Source organism: Anser cygnoides, chromosome 1, assembly GCF_040182565.1.
Source record: "Anser cygnoides isolate HZ-2024a breed goose chromosome 1, Taihu_goose_T2T_genome, whole genome shotgun sequence".
Taxonomy (NCBI): Eukaryota; Metazoa; Chordata; class Aves; order Anseriformes; family Anatidae; genus Anser; species Anser cygnoides.
In genome coordinates this window covers 183,463,983-183,487,102 of record NC_089873.1, presented here as the reverse complement: position 1 = coordinate 183,487,102, position 23,120 = coordinate 183,463,983, and the positions used below count along the sequence as shown (strand labels likewise).

The window sequence follows — 23,120 nt, the reverse complement described above, 5'->3', positions numbered from 1 at the left end:
ACAGCCCTCAGCTCCTGGAATTCAGCCAGCATGTGCTGTGGCAGCACCTTGTGCTTTAGTTGCATATGCCTTGATAAGGGCTGGTGGATCTAATCTCGTAACATCAAAGGTGGCTCTGATGCAGCCTGCTAACTCATTCTGAATGCATTTGAAGCCGCTGCTAGGTCTTTTTCGACTCATTCCTGTACAACAAAGGCTGTTTGAGACCAAAGAGCATCACAGATTTGCAGAAGAGCTTTGTCTAGCTCAAGTAATATATTAATGGCCTCCTAACATTCAAGGACGATCAACATTTTGATCTTCCTACCGGTGAACTGGGTCTTGGGAAAAAAATATTGGTAAGTGGATATACTGATTAATAAGAAATCTGAAACCACCTTTACAATACATTTAAGATGTTGCCTCAGAGTCACCCTATCCACCTGAAAATAATATGGAGGATTAGACATAAAAGCTAGGACTTTATTTATCCGTGAGCTGAGGTAATGGCTACTAAAAATGTGGATTTCATTGACAGATGATTTAGTGAACGTGATGACAGCAGCTCAAACATGGCTCCATTAAAGATAAAAGTAACATGCTTAAATCTCATGAGGAGGGATTTTTTCTTATTGGTAGAGAATGTATGTCAAGACCTTTAGAAACCTAAGAACCACATAATGAGAAAATAATGAAGAATCAGCACTCGTAAGTGTCTGAGTGAAGTTCCCACTAAATGGGCTTTGATAGATCATTTTTCTCCTGACAACAAAGACACCAGAAGGATTGTCTGGACTGTAGCTCCTCACTGCAACCTATGATGAAAAGCACTTCCTGTAGCCAAGCAGAAAGTCAAGGTGAGAACTTTCTCCCTAGAAATATACGTATTTCTTTGCATTTTTAGAGAGAATCTAGTCCAGAAATATCATCTGAGAACACCAACGCCATGAGAGGCAGAGGAAAGAAATGCCAATATAGAATCAGACAAAAATATTGAGACATTATTTTCCTTGAAGACACTTTTACCAGTGACTGGAAAGATAGTGAAGATCTAAAAACAAAAATTAGTTGGGATTTTGCTCCTGAGAGTTCAGCCTCCGTTGCCTGTTGCAGTGCCAGCTGCCATGCACCGGCTCAGTCTGCCTCTGAGCTTTGTGGCCTTTCCTTGTTTGGTTCGTATCAGTGAGGGGGACTGAAAAGGCTAGCTAAGAGCTGGCCTCCCTTCATCTGTGGGCTTTGGTGACAGCTGATTGCTGCTACTGCACTGGTCTCCTGGAAACACTGGTCTTGGAGGCAGCTGAGGGCAGTGGGTGGCCTCTTTTGGACCCCAACTTCAGCCCTCCCATTAACAGGACACTAGAGGTAAAATTCACTTAGTCATTGTAGAGACTTCTAGCAAGTGGTTCTTGTCATAAAGGAAATGTCAAAAACAGGTCAGATTAATAATTCCCCAGAATTATCTACTCCTCCCCATTGACTATAGACATTACCTAAGGTGACACACTTTGGTGCAGATATCCATACTGCAGACATCTACATCTAGATTAGAAGAATCTCACCCTAGATATCTGCATTTTGGAAGCAGAAAACAGCAGTGCTTTAAGACGCAGACCCACCTATGAGGTGATATTATCATCACAGTCAAAGACTTACATTACAAAGATTTACAATTTTGACTTCCAAGTCTTCTTTGGACATTCATAATAAAGGATAAGCTTCACATTTGGGAGGATTCTGGCCTATTTCTCAAGAGTAAAACATCGATTGTGGCCACCATGTCGTGTTTCATTAACCTATAGCTTGAAGCCTGGGAAATTCATAAAGCTGACCATTAAAAGAAATTGCATACATATTAACCGCTATTTTATTTATTTGGTAGCAAACACATAGACACACTTAGCATAACAAAATACAGCAAGTATGAAGTACGGTAGTAACAAACTATCCCTGACTAATACAACACGGGGGCTGATCTACTTCTTTGCCAAGGAACCAAAAGGCAGAGATCTGCAGAAGTGGGGGCTGCTTTCCACCCATGGATGGAATCCTATGCAGAGCAGGTATATGCTCTGTGTTTTAACAGGCTCGGAGAAAAATAAGCTTTTTATCTTGCTTTGTAACAAGATTCCTCCATAATATTTTCATAAGGAAAAACAAGGAGTAGGCAGGTGAGAGGCAGAGCTGTTCCATGTGAACAAAGAGATGAGAAAGGAAGGCGTAATTGAGGCTCCTACTTCCAGTTCCTACTGCACAAGCTAGAAAATTGTTGTAATGCCTTTCTCAGACACATTTATTATGTTATTTCAATTGGCCTTCCAAGCTAGAGCAGGCCTACAGCTCTCATTTGATACGTTTACACTGAATTAACATTAATTAATGATGAAGGGTACAATGAATGATCTGTTCATTCTGACTGCAGAGGGCACTTAGACACCTAACTCACACGTGGACACCTACAGTTACCTCAAAGGCAAACACTGAAAATCTCTCCCAGGCTTCACAGCTTTCACTGGCACTTAGGTGAATATTCCAGGACAGCTCAGTAATGATCTAAATGATCTTAACAAAATGGAGAAGTGGTCTGAAAACAAAGGGGGAAACTCTACTGAGATGAGAATAAAGCTCTACATTTAGGCAATACACGGGGATTGAGGGATGATAGGCAAAGCAGCAGTTATGAAAAAAAAAAAAAGGATTATAGCAGAATAATCTGAAGATTAACCACCAATGTCATGTTGTTATTAAAAAAAGAAATCGTAGTGCTAGGATACACGATGGGAAGTACACCTTACAAGTCATATTAAGGAATGTTTCCATTCTGTTTGACACAGGTTGTATTGTGTACAGTTTTGGGCACCACACATCAGGAAAGATGTGGAATAAAACTAAAGTTGTCAGAAAGGCTGGAAGTCAAGAAAAATAAGTTATTCTCGAGTCATTTCAAGTCAGGAGAGAGAAGAGACAGCAATGGGCTTAATCTGCAACAGAAGAGATTCGGGTTACAGTGCAGGCTTGTTCACCTAAATTGTACATGTCAAAAAAGAGTTTTCTAAAATGACTTAGCACTGGAGTAAACCACCTCGAGAGGTTCTCAGATCTCCCTTCCTGTAGGTATTAGATAGTATATGAGTCAAATATCTGTTAAGGAGAACACAGGTATATTTCATTCTGCCTTGTTCAGAGGGAAGGAGTAGATGACCTCAGATCTGCTCCAGCACTGGTTTCTATAATTCTGTGATAATGGCCCATCTTAGAGACACAGAAACAAAAATATCACTTGCCTTTGACTACAAGTGTGGCATATCCAGACTTAGAACACCCTGACTTATCTCATTCTTCTAAATAACACCAGCCAGTAGTACTTACCTATTCTTAAGACAAAAACATTCTTTTAAATGGCCACATTTTAAAAATAGATGACCACTTGCAAATTAAAAAAAGACATGTATGTAAACACACACATCAATATTATTGTTGAATCTGTACATGCAAACTGAGCAATTTTGTCATTTACTGTATAAAATTCAGACTTGTATTTGCAGCCATATCAATTAACCAGCACAGTAATTGCATGCATACTTCATAGCAAACACTGATACAGAACAATGCATGTGATTTCATGCAGTGGTTTTGCATCTTTTTAAGCTGTCTTCAAGCTCTCTGAAACAAAGATAACAAAGAAAACTTCCAAACATGAACAAATGAAGCAGCAGCATCTCTGCCATATGTAAAGATCACTTTCCTTTTCTTCAATGCCTTCCCTGTAGCATGATGTTAACACAGACCCAGAAGTATGACTTCATTCTTTGATCTTTTCGAAACAGATGGGCTGGGAGATCACCATGAAAACTGCAGCTTCTTAATCTTCTAACATAACTGTTAAGACCATGTACCTTCTCAGAAACCATGCCAATCATTTGCACTGAATTAAGGCAATTTTCTGGCATTAAATTTCAATGACTCCAGCTCGGGGTTGAAAAAATACCTTGTAACTTGTTTTAGAAGGCCCAAGCATATCACCACTATTTCTGTGGTGTCCTATGGCAACCTTACGGAGCCTTCCAGCAGAGCAATGTTCAGGAGGAGGAGAAGTATAAACATGGCAATTCACATTTTAAAGCCAAGTGTTCTTTTGCATTTGTGTGGGCTTCACCTGCCTTGCTGCAAGAAATTATCATCTCACTGTTATCTATTCCTTAAGAGTTTTTACCAAATTTTAGAATTCAGTTCATTTTCCAGTTCAATTTCATATCAGACATTCTTATCTGTCTCGTAGCACTTTGGGGAAAAATCCAGTGTAAATGGTGTCACTCATGACACGCAGACTGCTATACTTGTATACACACAATGCCTCTCCTATGAGTCTTGGGAAAATCCTCTTCAAAATTATTGGTTAGCACATTGGCTTTTCATATAACGAGCCTAAAAAAGAAGTCACACATGCCACCAGGATTTAATATCTGTGACCTTAGAAATTAACAAGGTCATCAGATCTATCAGATTACAACAGAATTCCAGCGCTGGTTTTGGCTTCTATAACCCCTCAAACAGCAACACAGAAGCCAGCAGACCCAGGGCAGGCACCGTCGGCTGGAGCAAAATCGGGGACATCATCCACATCCACAGCACAGACAGGTTAGCTCTGTCTTCTAGTTCTGTCAGAAACATGCTCAGGATTTGTCTTATCAAGGCACTTCAAGAAAATTAATCCAGATCAACCAAGTGAAGTAAACTGTTCTAAACTATTATATTACATTGTATATAGTATAGTGTATAGTGTATATATAGTATAGTATATACTATGTACAATATGCTATATGCTATATTATATATAAGTATTATATAATCGGATTTAAATTCTGTATGTGTTGTCTGCCCAAGTGTTTAATACTATTTAGTATATCTGCATTAGAAATCTATTGAGATTAACCTCCCTGTCTCACAGAGATGAGTTTTTGATGCCAAGAACTCCAACAGTGGTAGTTTCTTAATAGGAGCTCCCTAATACAAGCCATAACGCTTTATTTTTCCCTTAAGATTTATTCAGGGCTAGGAGGGGCTCTATGTAAACCCACAATTCTTAACTAGGCAACAAGAGAAATGACAGCAGTTATGAGAGAAGCGATATATCCATCAGACAAGAAGCCCATCCTTGTATATGAGGTTATAATAGGAGATGTCTGGGTACTGCACATTTCCATAGTGCCTTGTTGACATCAGACTCTCCTAAAATTCAAACTGATGGGGTAGTCCCATTGTGGAGGTTTTGCCCCTCTTTTCATAATAATTGACAGAGACCAGAAGTGACTTGTGTGACATGTGGACTTTGTGCACCTGACACAAAAATGCAAAAATTGCTTTAGACATCTAAACTAACTTTAGACATCTAAAACAGAGGTGTCTCCATCTGACCTGTCAGATCACACTGTACACAAAAGGGTATTTCTGGGTGCAACTCCTCTCTAAATCAGATTACGAGTTACATACTCAAACTATGTATTTCTCTCCTCTGACTATAAAGAAGTGCAATGTGACACGAAGAGTCACACTGTACACCTCTGAAGAGAAGTTATATTAATGCCCACCAACTTTTCCATCAGCCTAATAGTTGTTTCATCTTGGCATGCCATGCCACGGATGATCAAGTTAATGACTGTTTCACATTTCTGGAGGTACCACTGCCCACGCTGTGACACCACAAAAGCTTTGCCAGATGTTCTTCAGCTCGTGAGCCCTGCTTCTCCAATACGATTTCAGCCAGGCTGATGCCTCCACTCATAGGCAGTGCCTTCACTTGAGGCCATAGTTCAGCAATTGCTGCTGCAGGCCTTATAAAGTCTTGAATTATGTGTAGATAGCCTATTTTGGATGAGACTAGGTGGTGACATACTAATCTAGTTTCCTTCTGCAACAGCATAACAGATGGGAGAAGCAGAAGGTGTCATATCTTGACTGTTATCAACATTGACATGTATTATTCTTCTACCCAAGACAGAGAACACAGTTTAGAGGAAACTGGTATGTGATGAGTACAGACTGGCTGGGAAGTCAGTCACTGGAAGCATTTACCAACAGTGAATTATTGACATGGAAGGGTGTACAGACTAAGTTTGGGATTTCTCAATATTTCCATTAACAGCCTGGACGATGGAAGATAAAATATACTTACTCACTAGAGCAGGTAATTCCAAGCTAATAGAGCTTGCCAGCTCACTGGAAGATAGGACCGAAACTCAGATTATTTTGACAAACTGGAGAAACAGTCTTAAAAATAGGTGGTGAATTATTAGGGAGATACACAAAGTTCTGCACCTTCACAGTGTACAAATACAAGCTAGGCAAGAATTGGTTCTGTAGAAAAGTAGCAAAGGGGAGCATAGTCAGGGTATAAACAACTGTGCTGTTGCTGCAAGAAAAGGCAGACCCGATAGTGGGATACATAGAGTAAGACAGTCTTTCGGAGACTTGAGCTGTCTGCTCGCTCAGCAGTGGTACGGTCTTAGCTGGAATGTTGAGTCTAGTTTGGGACAAGGCAAAAGAAAGATTGGACAGAGTTCAGAAAGGGGAGGTAAGAATGGTCAGAGGTCAAAAAAATGGGACCCCTATGAAAAAAAAGGACCGGTGTGGTTTAGTCTAGAGAAGATCACGGAAAACGTGCCAAGAAAAGCCTTCTGACATGAGGGATGGTAAAACTTGGCATTGATTGCACAGGGATGTGATGTGAAATCTCCGTTCCTGGACGTCTTTAGGAACAGGCTAGGCAAACGTCTGTCCAGCAAGACAAAGGGATAGGGGGTCAACGGGGCACAGGGAGAGGTTCAACGATCTCCGAGCTCCCTTCTAACACTATTTTCCAGGATACAGTCCTTCTGCATCTCCTAAACTTTTTGAGTAGTTACGTTTAGAGGAATTGTACAAAGACCAGCATTGCTCATTCAGCATCCTTGGAGTTGAATGAACCTGAGCTTTTTAGTTGTTACAAATTCAGTAAGTCCGCTGGTTCTCAGAGTTCACTGCACTAAAGCTAAGGCAGTTAGACAGCCTGCCTTTATAATGCTTTCATTGAATAAATTTGCAAAGCTGCTACCTAGAGCCTACACTAATGCTCAGTACCACTTTGTTAATTTGGAATCCAGATCTGGTGACTGATTTAGGAAAACAGTTCAGCTAATCCCTAGTGAATAGAAATCCCCAGCCTAAAATTGTATGGCTCACCAGATTCCCACACGTGCAAATGCAGCAGCTGCCTTGCAAAGGGAAGTTAAAATATCAAGTACAAACTTTAGGGGGGTTTCACGTGACATGCCTATTTTCCTTCCTCGGAGATCCAGGGCTCCAAAAAGCAGGAGCAGAGACAATCACAAGGTGCACAAGCCTACAAAACTTTCACAGAGGACAACCTCTGTAGTAACATGGCAAGTGCACATGTGTATTCTAGAAACCAGTTCTGGTAGGAGAACATAGATAGAAAGTTAAAAAACATAATTCTGCACATTAGCCTTGTCTTGTTTCTTCAGTCAGCAAATACAGTTAGTGCATATAGCCACGGGATAGTAATAATCTATATATTTTAAGCTAACTCATGTAATTGCCTTCTGCATGATAAAACAAGTTTCAACAGAGTACGATGAATAATAATTCCTCAGTTGGAGCTCCTGGGAACACGTCCATCGTTACGGGAAGGCTCCTGTGCAGATTGCTTCCTGCCTCATAGAAGGCCCTCAATTGAACTGTTGAGCTCTGGGAGACAACACAAGGCCCCTTTCCTCACCCAAACTTGGTCTGAGCTGGGCAAGGGGCCGATTTTCCTGGGATGCTGGGATGTTAGATGCTGTACCTGCTCCTGCAGTAGCCATTCAAATTTAGAAGTAAAGGAATAGATGTAAGGAAAACAACTATTTTGAATACAATGAAGCAGGATATTCTTGTCCATTTACTTTCTAGTAAACACACGTTGCTATTTGCAATGAGACATCTCTAATCTAATACCTAAGGAAAACAAAAAAGAATGAGGCCCAACATCTAAAGGTACTTGGATATTTACCTTTAAGGGTAATAGCTAAACAGGAGTCTGATGCCCAAGGATCCCACATAACATTAGGGGATCTGGGCCTACAGAGCCAAATGAGGTACTCAAGCAGCAAATAATTCAAGATGCTCTCAGAGGGGTGAGAGTCTGATGTGGTAAACTTAGGGAACGTTTCTGAACTTTCTGAATTAGGTGTTCCTGGTCTGTTTCCTGAAATCTGTATCAGAGACAGCTGATGCCTACTAGGAACAGTTGTGTAGTACATATGGAAAGCAGGATAAAACCAGACGAAGATGTGTAGATTGTGTTAACTGAGTTATGGCTTTTGTAGCATCACATGTAGTCCAGCCACTCACACGAGCTGCAAAACAAGGCAAGCTGCATTACTAAAACAAGGTAGCTACTTTGCCATGAGCAAATCCTTTCTGAATAGCGTTCTACACAGGCATGCTTTTAATAACAAAGGAGACTTCCTCTTCATATAACATTTGATAATTTTTAGCTGTCTTGCTTATATCCTTAGGTCATTGGGCTATACCATGAGGACCGCATATTGTAAGCACACTACAGCTCCCCACAGTCACCGTAGGTAAATGGACAGAATCACTGTAGTGAGTCAGACAGCTTCTGGACTCCCAGGAAATGATCTTACAAGCCAAGCAGGCAAGATACAAACAAGAACAGGGTGTAAGAGCTGATAAAAAGTGTTAAAAAGTGGTACCTCACACCATGCGTAAGCGCTGGGCACTGCTGGCAGGAGCTGGCGCTTGAGCAGGAGCAGCACCACCACGTCTACACATCACAAGGCTCCCCACAAACGCTTCATTAGTCAAACCACTTTCATTTCTCTTATGCAGATGTATATCAGAGATACTGAACCAAGTTTCTCTGTGCATTAGACCTTTAGTACACGAATGCTCATGGTTACTCCTCTCCAAATCCCCCCTGGAGCAGTTATTAATTTGAGGCGGAGAAGTAACAGTAATTAATCTATTAAAATGAGGAAATGTAAATTCAGATGTATGCAGAGAAACACTTTTTCTCTATTTACTCTTCATTTACATCCCAATGAGTCAAATCGCCACCGTTACATTGCCAAGTCAAATAAAATTCACTGGTGATTAGAGTTGCTCTGTGGGATTGTACAGCATACACGTCTTTAATGAATTTGGTCCACAAGCATATGGCCAAGGATAAACTGCATTTAATACCTCTAAGCAAAAGTAATGACGAAAACAACTTCTCGGAGCCTTTCTGAGTGTGATTTTCAAGTTAAATAGATGAATAGTGATATTTTTGATATGATTTTGTGTGATAAGTCTGAATTATTCTCCAGGAGCCGTTGTCCCCCTCTCACGCTCCCGGAGCTCTGGAGCTCTGAAGGGCCGCTGCTGGCATGTGAGCATAGGGGTGGTTGGGGATTGGTTTTCTGATGATTGTTTCCCCCCCCCCAAAAAAATAGGAGTTTCAGGCAGTTTCAGGCACTTTTGATTTTCGTCCTTTGCCCTCACTTTTCCAGCTACCAGGCCGAGGTGTGCCCGCAGCACTGCGGGGCAGAGGAAGGGGCTGCTGCGCTGCCTGCCGGCAGCTGACCCAGGGCAGGGTAAAGGCTTAAAAACAACATAAAAAGGGAGGAAGCCACAAGGTGCACTCGGTGCACTTGTAGAGAAACCAGGAGGGGTTGATGCCACCAGCCGCATCTTCGAGCTCGAGGCAAAATATTGATTTTTACATCCAGGAGACAGAGAGAGGCGGACATCCCACAGGCAGAGAGCACAAGTTGGAGGCGGTGGCTGCCTGCAGCCAGCCCTCAGACGGGTCCCTTCCCCTTTCCCTTCCCCTTTCCTTACCCCTTCCCTTTTTCCTTCCCCTTTCTCTTCCTCTTCTTCTTCCCCTTCCCTCCCCGTTTCTCTTCCCTTTCTCTTCCCCTTTCTCTTCCCCCTTCCCTTTCTCCTTTCCCCTTCTCTTTCCCCTTCCCTTCCCCTTCCCCCAAGACGCTGAGCACCAGGACTGGGGATGGGGGCTCAATCCCCCTGGGCTCCCAGCCTGTCCCAGCGTTGTCCTAAACCGTGCCAAGATTGTCCCAGAACCTTCCTAACCCTGTCCCAACTGCCCCAGCACAACCCTAAATTGTCCCTTCACTTTCCCAGCATAACCCTAAATTGTCCCAGAACAACCCTAAATCGTCCCAGAACAACCCTAAATCGTCCCAGCTGTCCCGGCAGTGCCCAAGCACCGTCCCAGCCCGTCCCCAGCTCTGTCCCTGCGGGTGCCACCTCCCCCCTCGGTGTCCCCCCGCGGCCCCACACCCGGCGAGTGCCACCCTCGCTGCGGGTGTCGCCGTGCCCGGGGACATCCCAGGGCCACCGCTGAGGGGACACGAGCGAGAAAAGCCGGGGAGGGGACACAGAGGCGACCAAATACTGACCCGCAGCAGCAGCTGGAGAGGCACCCGGTGGCTGCAGCCTGGAGGCGGGGGGGACACAGCTTTCACCGCTCCGGCTGCCTGCGAGGGAAAGATAAGAGGCTGGTGCAGAGAAACAATTAAAAATAATAATAATAATAAAATACCGAGAAGCCCTAATTAACTTGAAAGCCGTTGCGACTTCGCCAAGCCGCCCGTCCCGCCCGGCGCAGGGGAGCGCCGTCGGGGGGCGCGATGGGGACCCGGGGGGGACCCGGGGGGGACCCGGGGGACACCGAGGGGCGAGGAAGGCTGCCCCGGGGGGGACACGGGGGGACACGGGGACAGCGGGCACGGCAGGGCTGGGGGCTGAGCGCGGCCCCCCCGGGAGCCGGGCAGCGAGCACGAAGGGCTGCCGAAACGGCCCCAAACGCCGCGCGTGGCGCTTTGGGATGGAGAGGGGTGAGAACGCCCCGAAGCGAGTGCCAGCCCCTAAAAGTTTTGGGTTTAGGGTGGTTTTTTTTCGGTTGATCGTTTTGTGTTTTTTTTTTTTTCCCGTCTTTTTCTCGCTTTCCAGGCATCCAGGCGTTACTCCGCTCGCTGTCCCCGGCTGCCCACCTCCTCCCAAGGCACCACAAAGTTTCCTTTGGGGAAGCCCCGAGGCGCCGCGGCACCCCCTCGCCCTCCCGACCCCCGAGCCCCCGAACGGCCCCGGTGGCAGCCCCCTGCTCCCGGCCCCGAGCCCCGCTCACAGCACCGGGAGCAGGATGCGGCCCCCCGGGCCCCCCCTCCCCTCCCCGCACAAGGACGCAACCGGGTCGAACCCCAAACCCTTGGAAAAGCAATTGTTCGTTGTCTTTTTTTTTTCCCCTTTTTTCCCCCCTTTTTTTGTTTTCCCGGAGATATTCCAGCCTCTTGTGACTCTCCGGAGTTGGCTGCGTTTGGGGTTTGTTTGTTTGTTTGTTTGTTTGGGTTGGTTGTTGTTTTTTTTGTTAGTTCTTTTATAGTTTTTTTTTTGTTGTTTTTTAATTGCATCGTTTGACCTCCTGCTCAAAGGAGGGAATCCGTCGCTCCTTTCCGTGTGTCAAACAACTCCCCGTGTGCCGGCAGAAAGAAAAGTCCCGGCAGACGCCCGGGACGACGAGGATTTGCATTTGGTGGTTTTTTGTTTTGTTTTGTTTTGTTTTTTTTTAATGACGGGATTGAAACCCGCCGAGTTTAGGTTGTGCCCTAACAGGAGGATAAACGCGGCCATCTGCAGCGCTCAGCCTACCTCAGCTCACACCCAAATCTACGCCAAGTTGGGCGAGACACGAACCGGGCAGCCCCGGTGCCACCGGGGGCGGCAGTGGGGACGCCCGAAATTATAGGGTCGGGGCCATCTCGGTGGGACAAAACGTCCTAAAACGGGGCGCTGGGAAACCTGCCGCCGGGGGGGGTGCCCCGGACCTCGAGCCCGTCGGGACGGGCAGATTTGGTTCTCGTCGCCGGGAAGGTTTTGGGGCTGGGGAACGAAAAGGGGAGAGCAGGTTCCCGGCGGGGAACGGGGAGGAGCGGGGTGCCCGCGGCCCCCCTGCCCCGCTCCGCTCCCCGCAACCGTGCCCGGCTCGGGGCCGCCGGGGGCACCCCAAAAGCGGAGCCCCCTGCTCCTGCGGCTGCTCGGCAGGAACGGGGGGTTTAGAGGAAAAATAGTCGTAGGAAAAATAATGAGAAGAAATAAGAAAGAAAAGAAAGAAAGAAAAAGAAAGGATGAAGAAAGACAGAGAAAAAGAAGGAAAAAGGAAAAGAAGGAAAAAGGAAAAGAAGGAAACATGAAAAGAAAGAAAATGAAAGAAAGGGAAAGAAAAAAGAATCAGGAAAAAAATAACAAGTCGTCGCTGGGAAACCTCCCTCCAAGCCCAGGTTCTTGCATTTCTGTAGGGTTTGTCGCTGTTTGCCGTACGCATCCTCCCACGTTTTAAAAAGCCTCCGCTAACTTACGCAGCAGCACCGAGGCTGCGGCTGACACTTTCCAGCTACACCGGGAAAGGAGAAAATAAATAAATAAATAAATAAATAAATAAATAAATAAATAAATAAATAAAACACCACCTCAATTAAAAATAACGATTTTGCCCTTGGCCGGCACCCAGTTTTTTGGCTCTTACCGTCCCGGGATTTTCGCTCAGCCTCTGCAACACCCCGAAAAGCCGCGGTCCGTTTGCGCAGCCCCGCAGCGAGCCGCCGTGCTGGCCAAAAGCGAGGCGATTTGGGGGAGCAAGGGGGGGGGGGGGGGATCCTAAAACCTCGCAGGGATCCGTCGGGACGAGCAAAAAAAAAAAACAACAAAAAAAAACTTTTGCAAAAGTCTTTTGCGAGCTGGCCGCGCACTCCGGGGGCAGGCAACGGAGCCCGGAATAACGATGCTGGAATCACGGCGCGGCGGGTTTCCAGAGCGAAATGATTTTAAAAAATAATAATAATAATAAAAAAAAAGAGGAATAATAAAAAGCCCTAAAATCTGCCTGGAGGTGACTCGGGTTTGCCGCGGGTCCGGCTCCGCTTGGACGCGCGGAACCGGTTTGCTCCCTGCGCGGTTTTTCCCGAAATCCGGCTTTCTGAGCCCATTTCGGGAGCGCTCCCAGCACGGGACTCCGGGGCCCCGGCCGGGATTTGGGAGGCCGGTGGCGACCGGGGGTGCTCCGGGACCCCCCCGGCACCGGGCAAGCAAAAACCCCAAGGCAAAACCGTGTCCCCAGCCGCCCCCGGCCGCTGGAGGTGCGGGCACGGCGAGCCCGGCACCAGAGCCCTTCCCTCACCCCCCTCTCCTGCTCGGTTAGTTTTTTTAAAAAATTTTTTTATTTTTATTATTTTTAATTATTTTTAATTGTTTCCACTATTTCCCACCCCCAAAACCCGTCCCCGCGTTGCCTTCTCCCCGCAGCTTGGGAGCTCGGTTCGCACCGCTGTCTCTCCGTGCCACCCCGGGGAGGGACGGGGGATTTTTTATTTATTATTTTTAGGGTTGGTTTTTTTTTTTGACAAAATCGAGCATTTTTTTTTCCTCCACGTGGTGACCCAGCGGGGATCCCCCCGGCTCCGGCTGCCAGCAGCTCCGTAAGGCAAAGCGTGCGCTGGATAAGGCGCTCGGGACCCAGGAATTGCCGTCCCGACCCCAAAAACCCGCAGCCCCGGTGCTGCCCCAAATCCTCCCCGCGTCCCTCCGAAGGCAGGCTGAGCTCTGGCCGTCTCGGGAAAGTTGTTAGTAAGCAGGATCCGACCAAGCGCCGGCTGTTAAGGGTTTTATTTCATATATTTTATATGAAAAAAGCGTTTGGGGGATTGCATTCGATCTCCCCATCCCGCTTGGAAACGCGCTGAGCCGCTAAAACCCTAAAAGTTGGATGGGAGAATTCTTAAAAAAAAAAAATCCCCGTCTCACAGCAGAGAGCGCCTGTGCCCCCCCCCCCCCCCCCCCAAAGGCACAAAGTTTGGGGTCACTTCGCCCCCTTCCTTCCCCGCTTCGAGCCGCCCAGCCCCTCGGCAGGTTGCAGGGAGCTCGGAGCGCCGCTGGCCGTGCGAGGAGAGCAGCCCGCAAGGAGCGCAGCCCTACAAAGCACCCCACTGCCTGGGGCGGGAGGCAGCCGATCCCTTCGGCTGCTCTTTAAAAACTTGGGGGAAAAGCGAGAAAAAGAAAAGAAAATAAAAAAAAAAAACCACCTTGTGGTAAAGCCACCCGCTTGCTTTCCCCGGGAGGGCAGGCGAGCCGCTGGGAAAAAAAAAAAAAAAAAAAAAAAAAAAAAAAAAAAGGAAAGGGAAAAAAAGGGGAAAAAAAGAAAGGAAAAAAGAGGAAAGAAAAGGAGCCGGCGGCGCTCCCGACGGCAGAAACGAAACGGCCGGGACGCGGCGGCTGCCGGGGAGAGGAGAAACCGGAGGAGGGATGGGGATAGGGGATTGGGAACAGGGATATGGGATTGGGATGGGGATAGGGGATGGGGATAGGGGATTGGGATGGGGATAGGGGATTGGGAACAGGGATATGGGATTGGGATGGGGAACAGGGGATGGGGATATGGGATTGGGATGGGGATAGGGGATGGGGATAGGGGATGGGGATAGGGGATGGCGATGAGGAGGGGATGGGGATAGGGGACGGGGCCGCCTCCCCAGAAAAGGTCCTGCCGACTTCCCCTCGGTTCCCTAAGCCGCACGGAGCCCCCTTCCCCGCAGCCCCCCCAGCCCCCTCGCACCACCCCTTGGCGGCCCCCCCGTGCCCCCCGTCCCGCCTGGGTCTCGGCTCCAGCCCTGCCTCTGCCCCGGCTCGGCTCCGGGCGCTCCCCACGAGGTTTTACTCACGCAGCCCGGCCTCGGCCGGCCCCAGCCCCGCGCCACGGGCCGCTCCCTTGCTTTATTTCCACGCGGGGCCGTGGGGAAGCTCCCCTTCGCCCCCTTCCCCCCCCCCCCCCAAAAAAAAAAGCGGAGCCGTCTGGCGAGCGGCGCCGAGCCCCGGCCGCCTCCCACCTGAGGCGATTTTCGTTCTTACACGTTTTGGGTTTTGTTTTTTTTTTTTTTTTCTTTCCTTTTTAAACCGGAGCAGGGCAGGGGAAAAAAAAAATCAAAAAATCAAATAAAACCACCCCCGGGGCTCCACGGGGAGCCGTGCCCGCCGCGAGTGGGACGGAGGAGGCGGGGAGAGAAGGGGGTCGGGGAGGCGGATGGCGAAAAGGAGACCCCGAAAGCGGCTCCCCCCCAAAACTCTCCCCCTCCGAGCTTTCCGCGGCCTCCGACCCCCGGCCCCGGTCCTGCGTGGGCCGGGGGCGTTTGGGGGGGACCCCGCGGCCTCGGGTGCAGGGCCCCGGCCTGGCGTTTGCACTTTTCTTCTTCTTATTTTTTTTTTTTTTCCCCTTTTGTTCAGCCTCGCCGCCACCTCGGGCTCCCCGAGGCGCCTCACAGGGGCGACCGGCCCCTTCTGTCCGTCCCTCCGTCCCCCCCCCCTCCCGGCCCCATGTGAACCCCCCCCCCCCCCCGGCCCCCCCTTCCCCTTCAGCCGGGAGGAAGGAGCCGGGTGCACCTGCGAGGGCCGCTCCCCGGCCTCCCCCCTCCGAGGCCGCAACAGGTTTTTCCCTCCTGCGCCGCCTCCCCCAGCCTGGGGGGGGGGGGGGGGGAGAGGGAAAAAAAAAAAAAAAAGAGCCAAAAAAGAAAAATGGGGGGGGGGGGAGCGGGGCGGGGCCGTGCCGGGAGGAGGAGGAGGACGAGGAAGAGGAGGAGGAGGAGGAGGAGGCAGCGTGGCTCTGCCCGGGGGGAGCCCGGGGTCACGCCTGTGTGTGTGTGCCGGGTGTGTGTGCGTGTGTCCCCCCCCCCCCCGGCGAGGAGTAAGTGCCACCGCTCCGCCTTCCCCTTTTCGCAACGTTGACGCAATCTATAAATAGTGGAACAAAAGGAGCAACTTCCTCGCAGCTTTGCTGAAACGGCACAAAAAAGGCAACCGGGGGGGGGGGGGGGGGGGGAGAGAGAGGAGAAGAAGAAGAAGGTGGAGGGGGGGGGCGGGCGGGTGGGTGGATATTTTGATTTTTTTTTTTTTTAATTTTTTTTTTTCCCTCCGGTTAAAAGCCGGAGCCTCCCTCCCCCCCCCGCTACTGGGAGCTGAGAGCTGCGGGGTTCTTATTCTCCTTAGGATTTGTTTTTTTATATATATATATCATCATTATCATTTTTCCTCGCTGCGAAGCGCTGGGCACCGGCAGCGGGGGGGGGGTCCCGTCCCTGCCGCCCCCCCCCCCACACCCCCAGTTCGTGACAGTAAGTGCCGGGGACACGCGTGGCCGTGGGGTGGGTTTGGGGTTTTTTTGGGGGTGCGGGGGGGGGGGGGGATGAGGAGGGCGGGGGGGGGTCACATTTGGGGAGGGGGTGCGCGGGGCGGGCAGGCTGCGGGCGGGGGCAGCGCGCTGCGGAGCGGGGAGGGAATTTGGGGGGCCGCTTGTTCGCGCTCCCCGGCGTGTGCGCGCACGGGGGGGGGGGGGGGGGGGGGGTCCGTGTCGTGTGTGTGCTTCCCCCCCCCAACAAAAATCGGGGAGTGGGGGGGTCGCGCGTGTCCCGAGCGGCGGCGGGATCGGTGCGGGCAGGGGCAGGGGGGAATTACATCATCCCTATGGGGGATGCTGCCTCCGCGTGCACGCGGGTAGGGGGGGGGAAAGCGCGGGGGCGCGCCTCCCCCCCCCCCTTCCCCGCGCCCCCCCGCCCCCCCCCCTCGCCGGGTCCCTACTGTCGGGGGGGGGGGGGGGGGGGGAGAGGCGCGCCCCCGCGGCACCCGCGAGCGCGCCGCCGAGTGTTTACAGTGCTCACGCAGCCGTATTGTGACGTCGGCTGAGTGACAGCCCGCCTGGCCAACCGCGCGCGGCCCCGCCGCCCGGGGCTGCCCGCCAAGGCCCCGCCGGCCCTTCCGTTGGCGCCCCGCCCACCTCCCTCAGCCCTCCCCCCCCCCCCCCCCCCCCCAACGTCCCCTCAGAGGAGGGGGCCCGTGGGGGGGGGTCCCTGAGGGCGGCCCCGTGAGGGCGGCCCCCGGCGGGCGGCGGGTCCCGGCCCGTTCCCCTGCTCCAGTCCCGGTCTCCTGCCCGAGCCGAGCCCCGAGCTCCGCTGCCCCGAAAGTTAGCGGGGGGCCGAGGCGGGCTGCTGAGGCGGCGGTCACGGGTGTCCCCCTTTTTGTAGGATATTTGTCTTTACGGGTCTCCCCCTTTGTAGGGTACCTATGCTTACAGGTCTACCCCTTTGTAGGGTACACATCTCTACACCTCTCCCCCTTCGTAGAATATGTACACTTACAAGTCTACCCCTTTGTAGAATATACATCTTTACGGGTCTACCCCTTCACTGCATATATACGCTTACAGCTCTACCCCTTTGTAGGATCTGTATCTTTACAGGTCTCCCCTTTGTAGGATATAAACGCTTACAGGTCTCCCCTTTGGAGAACATACATCTTTACCACCTCTCCCCCTTTGTAAGATACACATCTTTACACTTCTCCCCCTTTGTAGGATATATATCCTTACAGGTCTCTCCCTTTGTAGGATATACGTCTTTACACCTCTCCCCCTTTATAGGATATACATCCTTACTGGTCTCTTCACCTCTGTAGGATATATATGCTTACAGGTCTCCCCCTCTGTAGGATATACATCTTTACAGCTCTCCCCCTTTATAGGACATATACGCTTACAGGTCTCCCCCTCTGCAGAATATTCATCTTTACTGGTCTCCCCCTTTGTAGGATATATATCCTTACTGGTCTCCCCCTTCGTAGGATATATATGCTAACAGGTCTCCCCCTTTGTAGGATATACATCTTTACAGCTTTCCCCCTTTGTAGGATATATACGCTTACAGGTCTTCCCCTTTGCATAATGTTCATGTTTACTGGTCTCTCCCCCTTTATAGGATATATACATCTCTACAGCTCTCCCCCTTTCTAGGATACATACATTCACAGCTCTCCCCCTTTGTAGGATACCCACATTTATAGGTCTCCCTGTTTATAGGATACACACATTTTGAGGTCTCCCTGGCACACAGCTCTCCCGGTGGGATAGAGTATCCCACTGGGAACACCCGGGCGCGTCTGCCTTCCCGGAGCACCCTGCGGACACAGCCCTGGCAGCACCGTCAGCGATGGCGCGCTCGCTGCTTTAACCGTGTAGATACTTACACTTTTTCCATTATCCATAATTAATGGGGCAAAACACGCTCGTTTTGTTGTCGCCAAACTCCGCAAGGGAACAAATGCGCGCTCTGGAAGCACCCCGCCGGCCCTCGCGTTCACGCAGGAGGAAAACAACCCATCATAAAAGAGCGGGGCCGGGGAGGGGGGGACGGAGATGGCGATGAGCCCCCCTCTCGTCCTGAGGGCGAGGAGCTGCCACAGCTGGCTTTCCCAGCGGGGTCGCGGGTCCTGACACCGGGACGCGAGGAATCTGCTGGCTGCTCCCCGAGGGGCTCGGTGTCCGCGTAAGCCAGCGGGGGGCTGGCCAGGGGCCGCAGCTGGCTGCGGGAGGGCTCCCTGGCCGCGCCGCGCTGGGAGCTGTCGGGATTTTGGAAAAGTGGTTGGAAAGGGACGTGGCTTAGGGATAGGGGTGCGGGGAGCACGGCCAAGCTCAGCCACCGCGAGCTGAGCCTGTGTGCACCCCGAATCCGCTCGGCTCTGAAACGCAGGCCTGTGCATCAGGCTCTGCAGACCTGTCGCGCTCCCAGAGACAAACAAATCTCAATTCAATATCCCACGTGTAAAGGGATTAGCGCTCAGCAGACACAACAGGAGCATATTTTCCCTGTGTTATACGTATGCCCTAAATGAAGCCGTGAGTGGAAGGAGGTCCGCGTGTATGTGCACACACACCCAGCCCCATCTCCTCGCGTTACCAGCCCCTGCTGTTTTAACTATCAAAAAGCATCAGAAACGAGAGCCGGATTAGTAGGGTACACAGAAAAGTGAAACTACCTTCATTCACTGGGAGGTCGAAAGCAGTGCCTAAGTACACCCAGTGTGTACTTTTACGTAATGTTACCTTCCAATACCAGTGCTTTTCAGGTGTGCAAGATCAAGATAATGTTTTTCTGGTCTTATAGAAAATATAGCTTGTGGATCACTAATGGATCTAAGTCTGTTTTGCTTTAGATTGCCTGAATTACAGACATGAGTACTTTAGCATATGATTATCTGACCGATCATCCCTTTCCCTTCTCACACTTGAGAAAGATTCTCGGTCACCTTCTGCTCCAGCGTTACATTTGGGACCGCTCTGGCTGCACCATGTGGTGGTATCTGATGGTTTTTCTTTTAAAAACATAATTCTGTCCTCCGTCCCCCAGCTGTGTTAAAAAACACGGTCTCATGATATTCCTAGTGATAACGAGCAGTTCTCCCTGCTGACCCTAAAGGCCTCGGCTAGGAATTGCCAAAGCTTTCGTTTAAAACGTAAACCACATTTCTCAGCCATAAAGGGTGTCCTGAGCTCACACTTGGAAACAGGACCGATACGGACAGCGCGGTCTTCCTGGTTCGGCAGGCAGGCACTTCCAGCGTCGCTGCCTTTTTGCACAGTAGCACTTTAACAAGCAGCAGCCATGCATAGCTAACAAGGCTGCAAGTCCACTTACTGCTTTTCAGAAGCCTGTAACCCGGTCCTAAACGAGCAGAAACGTCCGCTGTATATTGTTGCTGCCTTATGACAGAACTATTAGCAGCGGGGAAGTGCAGTGGTTATTCTCGATGGGCGAGACACGGTGGGAGAGGAAAAGTTTTAAAACATGGAGCCTGAGGCACAGAAAGAAAGCAGCACAGATCTAGCTATCCTTTTATAGTAACTGTTGTTTTCTGGAAAGGGGGAAAGAAAACTCTCCCTTCCTTCCAGCAGCTAGACAGGGATGGCGTGACCCTCCTAGCTGAAGACTGATAGCATTCTTGGAGAAATCTTTATGTAGCTTTCATTTCTAGTAGCTGGAAATTAGAAGTATCGTTTTCACCAGTTGCTTCTCCTGACACCGCTTCTGGGTTCTGCTCTTACCTTTTAGTTATACCGAGGGATGTCTAAAAGGGCAGTTTTCAAGTTTGGCATTAATGCTTCATAAAAAGTAATATATTTTTTTCAGAAATTTTTAAAGTATTTTAGTGGTTTTGATGAATATTTTCTCTATGTACAGTTGATGTTCTTAATACTCTATATGCATAAATGGTATTAGCCAAGCGGGGCATTACTTTAAAATGTGTGCTTAATGTGTACAAAAGAGACACCTAGCACAGACCGAAAATGTACTCTCAGCATATGTGAGAGCTACAAATATATCTCACATAAATAAGATTAATGCAAATTAAGAAATCAGAAGTGGTTCATCAGATGGGAAATACACACTTTAGACTGCATGAAGAATTAGAAAATAAATGTGCTGAATACTAGGTGACACTAGCTGGCAAGGCAGAATATCGAAACAACTGTACTTTTTCAGGGCTCTTAATAACCTTGTTTCTGGCTGAATGTGGTATGTGCCTGAACATCCTTTCTTATAAAATAATAAATTTCACAAAGATCCTACTGTATGACAGTGTACTGACTGGCTGTCACAACTACTGACTAAATATTAATTTTGGTAGTCTTTCCAAGTTAAATCTATGAACTACTATACCTGGATAACTTCTAAATCGCTACCCACAAGTGAAACTCCAGTAAACCACTTTTCTGACTTGCATATTGTCTGTCCTTGTTTGTGAAGGTTTGTTTAGTAACTTACTTGACATTTTTTTTTCTGCACTTATTGGTTAGAGAAATATGAGATAGTCTCTTTTGATTTGGAGCTTAGCTCATTTTAGCTTTATAATGCTAAACGGCGAGATAAACACTGAAGACTAACAGTCTTCAGGACCTCCGCATTAGTGCAATCACTTCAGTTTCGTAACTCCTACAGATTTTTATCCCTTACAAGCATTAGAGCAATGATTTACATACCAGCGAGGGAAAATGAAAACGAGGAGGAAGCTCATTATAACCCTGTACGTGTACTCGGTTTCTCCTAACACAGACTAGATTAAACCTGGCCTGTGCCACAGGAACTGTGAAGGGTGAGAGCAAAGGCTCCTTTCTGATTCACGTCCGTACGCAGTTAACGCTGTCTTCACTCGACAGAGCAAACCGGACCCCAAATGGGAAGGAGGATCTGGGCTACTATTCCTTCACCTTCGCTCCTCACCCCCACCCCTTGAGCTGTACAGAAGGGATCAGGTTGCACTATTTTAGAAGCTGGTGCAGTATGCACGCTTCCTCAGTATATTGGAGAGCTCGCTGTAGGGACGCACGCTGCTTCATAACACCCTTCACTCAGGACCGTGCCTTATCAACAGAGCTGAGCCCTCAATTCCCCTGTAAATTCCCCTGCAAATGTACAATATTTTTAGTGATGTATACAAATAAAAAGATTATTGATCTAACTTACCTTTGACACATGGCTTTGGAAGCTTCAAGTTTGACGCTAGTCATAAAAACCATACACTCAGTGCTACAGGCAAAGTCGACCTGTAAATATATGAGAAAAAAAAAACAAAATCAAGTGACTTAGCATAATTTCGTGAACATGCTTAAAGACACTAGTTGGTTAACGCATTGAAAAATATCCCTGCTGTCTCTGTCACCCCGCCACCTGAGTGCAGATTGCTTGTTACTGTTCCTGCAGACATTTCAAGTTACATCATACAGCTGATGTTAAATCTGTAGCAAGGTAGAAGATGGATTGTGTTTGGGGAAAGGTCTGGAATGGGAGCTCAGGCTAGGGTTGTAATCCTGTCCCTGTCTCTGCTGTGGCTTTTTGATTCAAAGATAAAGACAATTAAAACTGTCCTAGGACTGAACCTAAGAGACAAAATAATGCATAAAGGATGCTCCAAAGTTACATATATTAAGGTTAGGAAAAATCATAGAATATCCAAGTCGGAAGGGACCCACAAGGAAAAATCTAAATTAACCTAAGACCTGAAACAAGTATTTCGCAAGACTGTGTTTGCTTGTGCATTTGTTTTTTGCAAAATACAAAAGTCATTGTTCCAGAGGCAAGATGCCTAGTTAACAGTGCCTACAAAGCTCATCCAGCTGGGAAGATCTCCCTGAAAGGAGTTCTCAGGCTGTAACTCATCTCCACAAAAAGGAATTGAAAATCAGGATGATTGAGATCCAAAGACCTGACTAGGAAAGGGCACCAAGCCCCTTGTATCTCACCTAGGGAAGGATCCTCCTACAGGAATTGGGGACGGAAGCCATAAGCCTCCCATATGTTGGAATAAGGAAAGTTTTTTTGGGAGCGGTAGGAGATTCAGCACGAAGCACTGCAGAGATTCTGGGCTGCGAAAAGGCACCCAGGCTAGGGGAGCTGTGTAATTGTGGTAGTGTCTGTCAAGCAGACCAAGAGTGTGAGAGGGTACAAACAGTTTAACCTTGCCTTAGCCACTTCTACCTGAGCTCTGTGACTTTTAAAAGGAACAAAGTCTCACTCAAGGCTTTAAAAAGCTGTTGAGCTCTCTAGATAAAGAGCTGTATATCGGATCCAGGTATCCTTATTGTAGCTGTGAATAATAAGTGATCTTAGCATACAGACTGGCAGACATCTCGTTTGAAAGCAAGAACTGAAATATTGACAGGTTGGCAAATTTACAGGTAGTAGCCAACCTGTCCTTTTCTCATGCAAGAAAGTGATTTTGGAGGGAGAGGCTGCTGGAAATAGGCAAGAGGCACTTGAAAACAGACGGGAAGATAAGAAGGTTCATGGAAAATGCTAAGCTGATGACCAAAGTCTTCATCAAGACTGTTAGCCTACTTTCTAATGCTGTGTAGATGAAAGAATCAAAGCCCACAGGTTATCTTGCAAATCACAGGGATCCTGTGCCCTCTCTGTGCCCCTGAGGTCATACGAGCCCATATGAGTGCCATACATTGCATGCTGCCTCCCCCTTCCTTTTTTTTTTTTTTACTAATATATTAAAAAATCCCATTATTTTTCATGTCTTTCTACATCCCTTCTTGTACCGAGAAGTTTCGTAATACTTAAGCAGACGTGTTAAAATACAAGGAAAGATGTAGGAAGATAAGGTTATTTCAGGGAGAGCCTCGGCTGCTTTGCAGAAAAAGGAGCATTTTATTTCGTGGAAAACAAAACCTTCAACTGAAAGAGACTGATGTTTATATTATCACTAAAACT

At 48.6% G+C, this 23,120-nt stretch overlaps 1 long non-coding RNA gene across 30 annotated transcripts in view; it reads right to left on the bottom strand.

The window, feature by feature from the left end:
- Positions 1-23,120, bottom strand: part of LOC106035064 (uncharacterized) — an 82,769-nt gene that overhangs the window by 16,680 nt on the left and 42,969 nt on the right. For 24 of the 30 annotated variants that reach the window (XR_010827998.1, XR_010828011.1, XR_010828012.1 and 21 more), the window contains 2 exons: positions 21,369-21,448; positions 10,437-10,514 (listed from right to left, as the gene is read on the bottom strand). This is a non-coding gene — a long non-coding RNA (uncharacterized lncRNA). Of the gene's footprint in view, positions 1-8,354; positions 8,370-10,436; positions 10,515-18,329; positions 18,466-19,955; positions 19,972-21,368; positions 21,449-23,120 lie in introns of those variants that run through there. The other 6 variants (XR_010828022.1, XR_010828020.1, XR_010828028.1 and 3 more) reach the window with 5 other exon arrangements.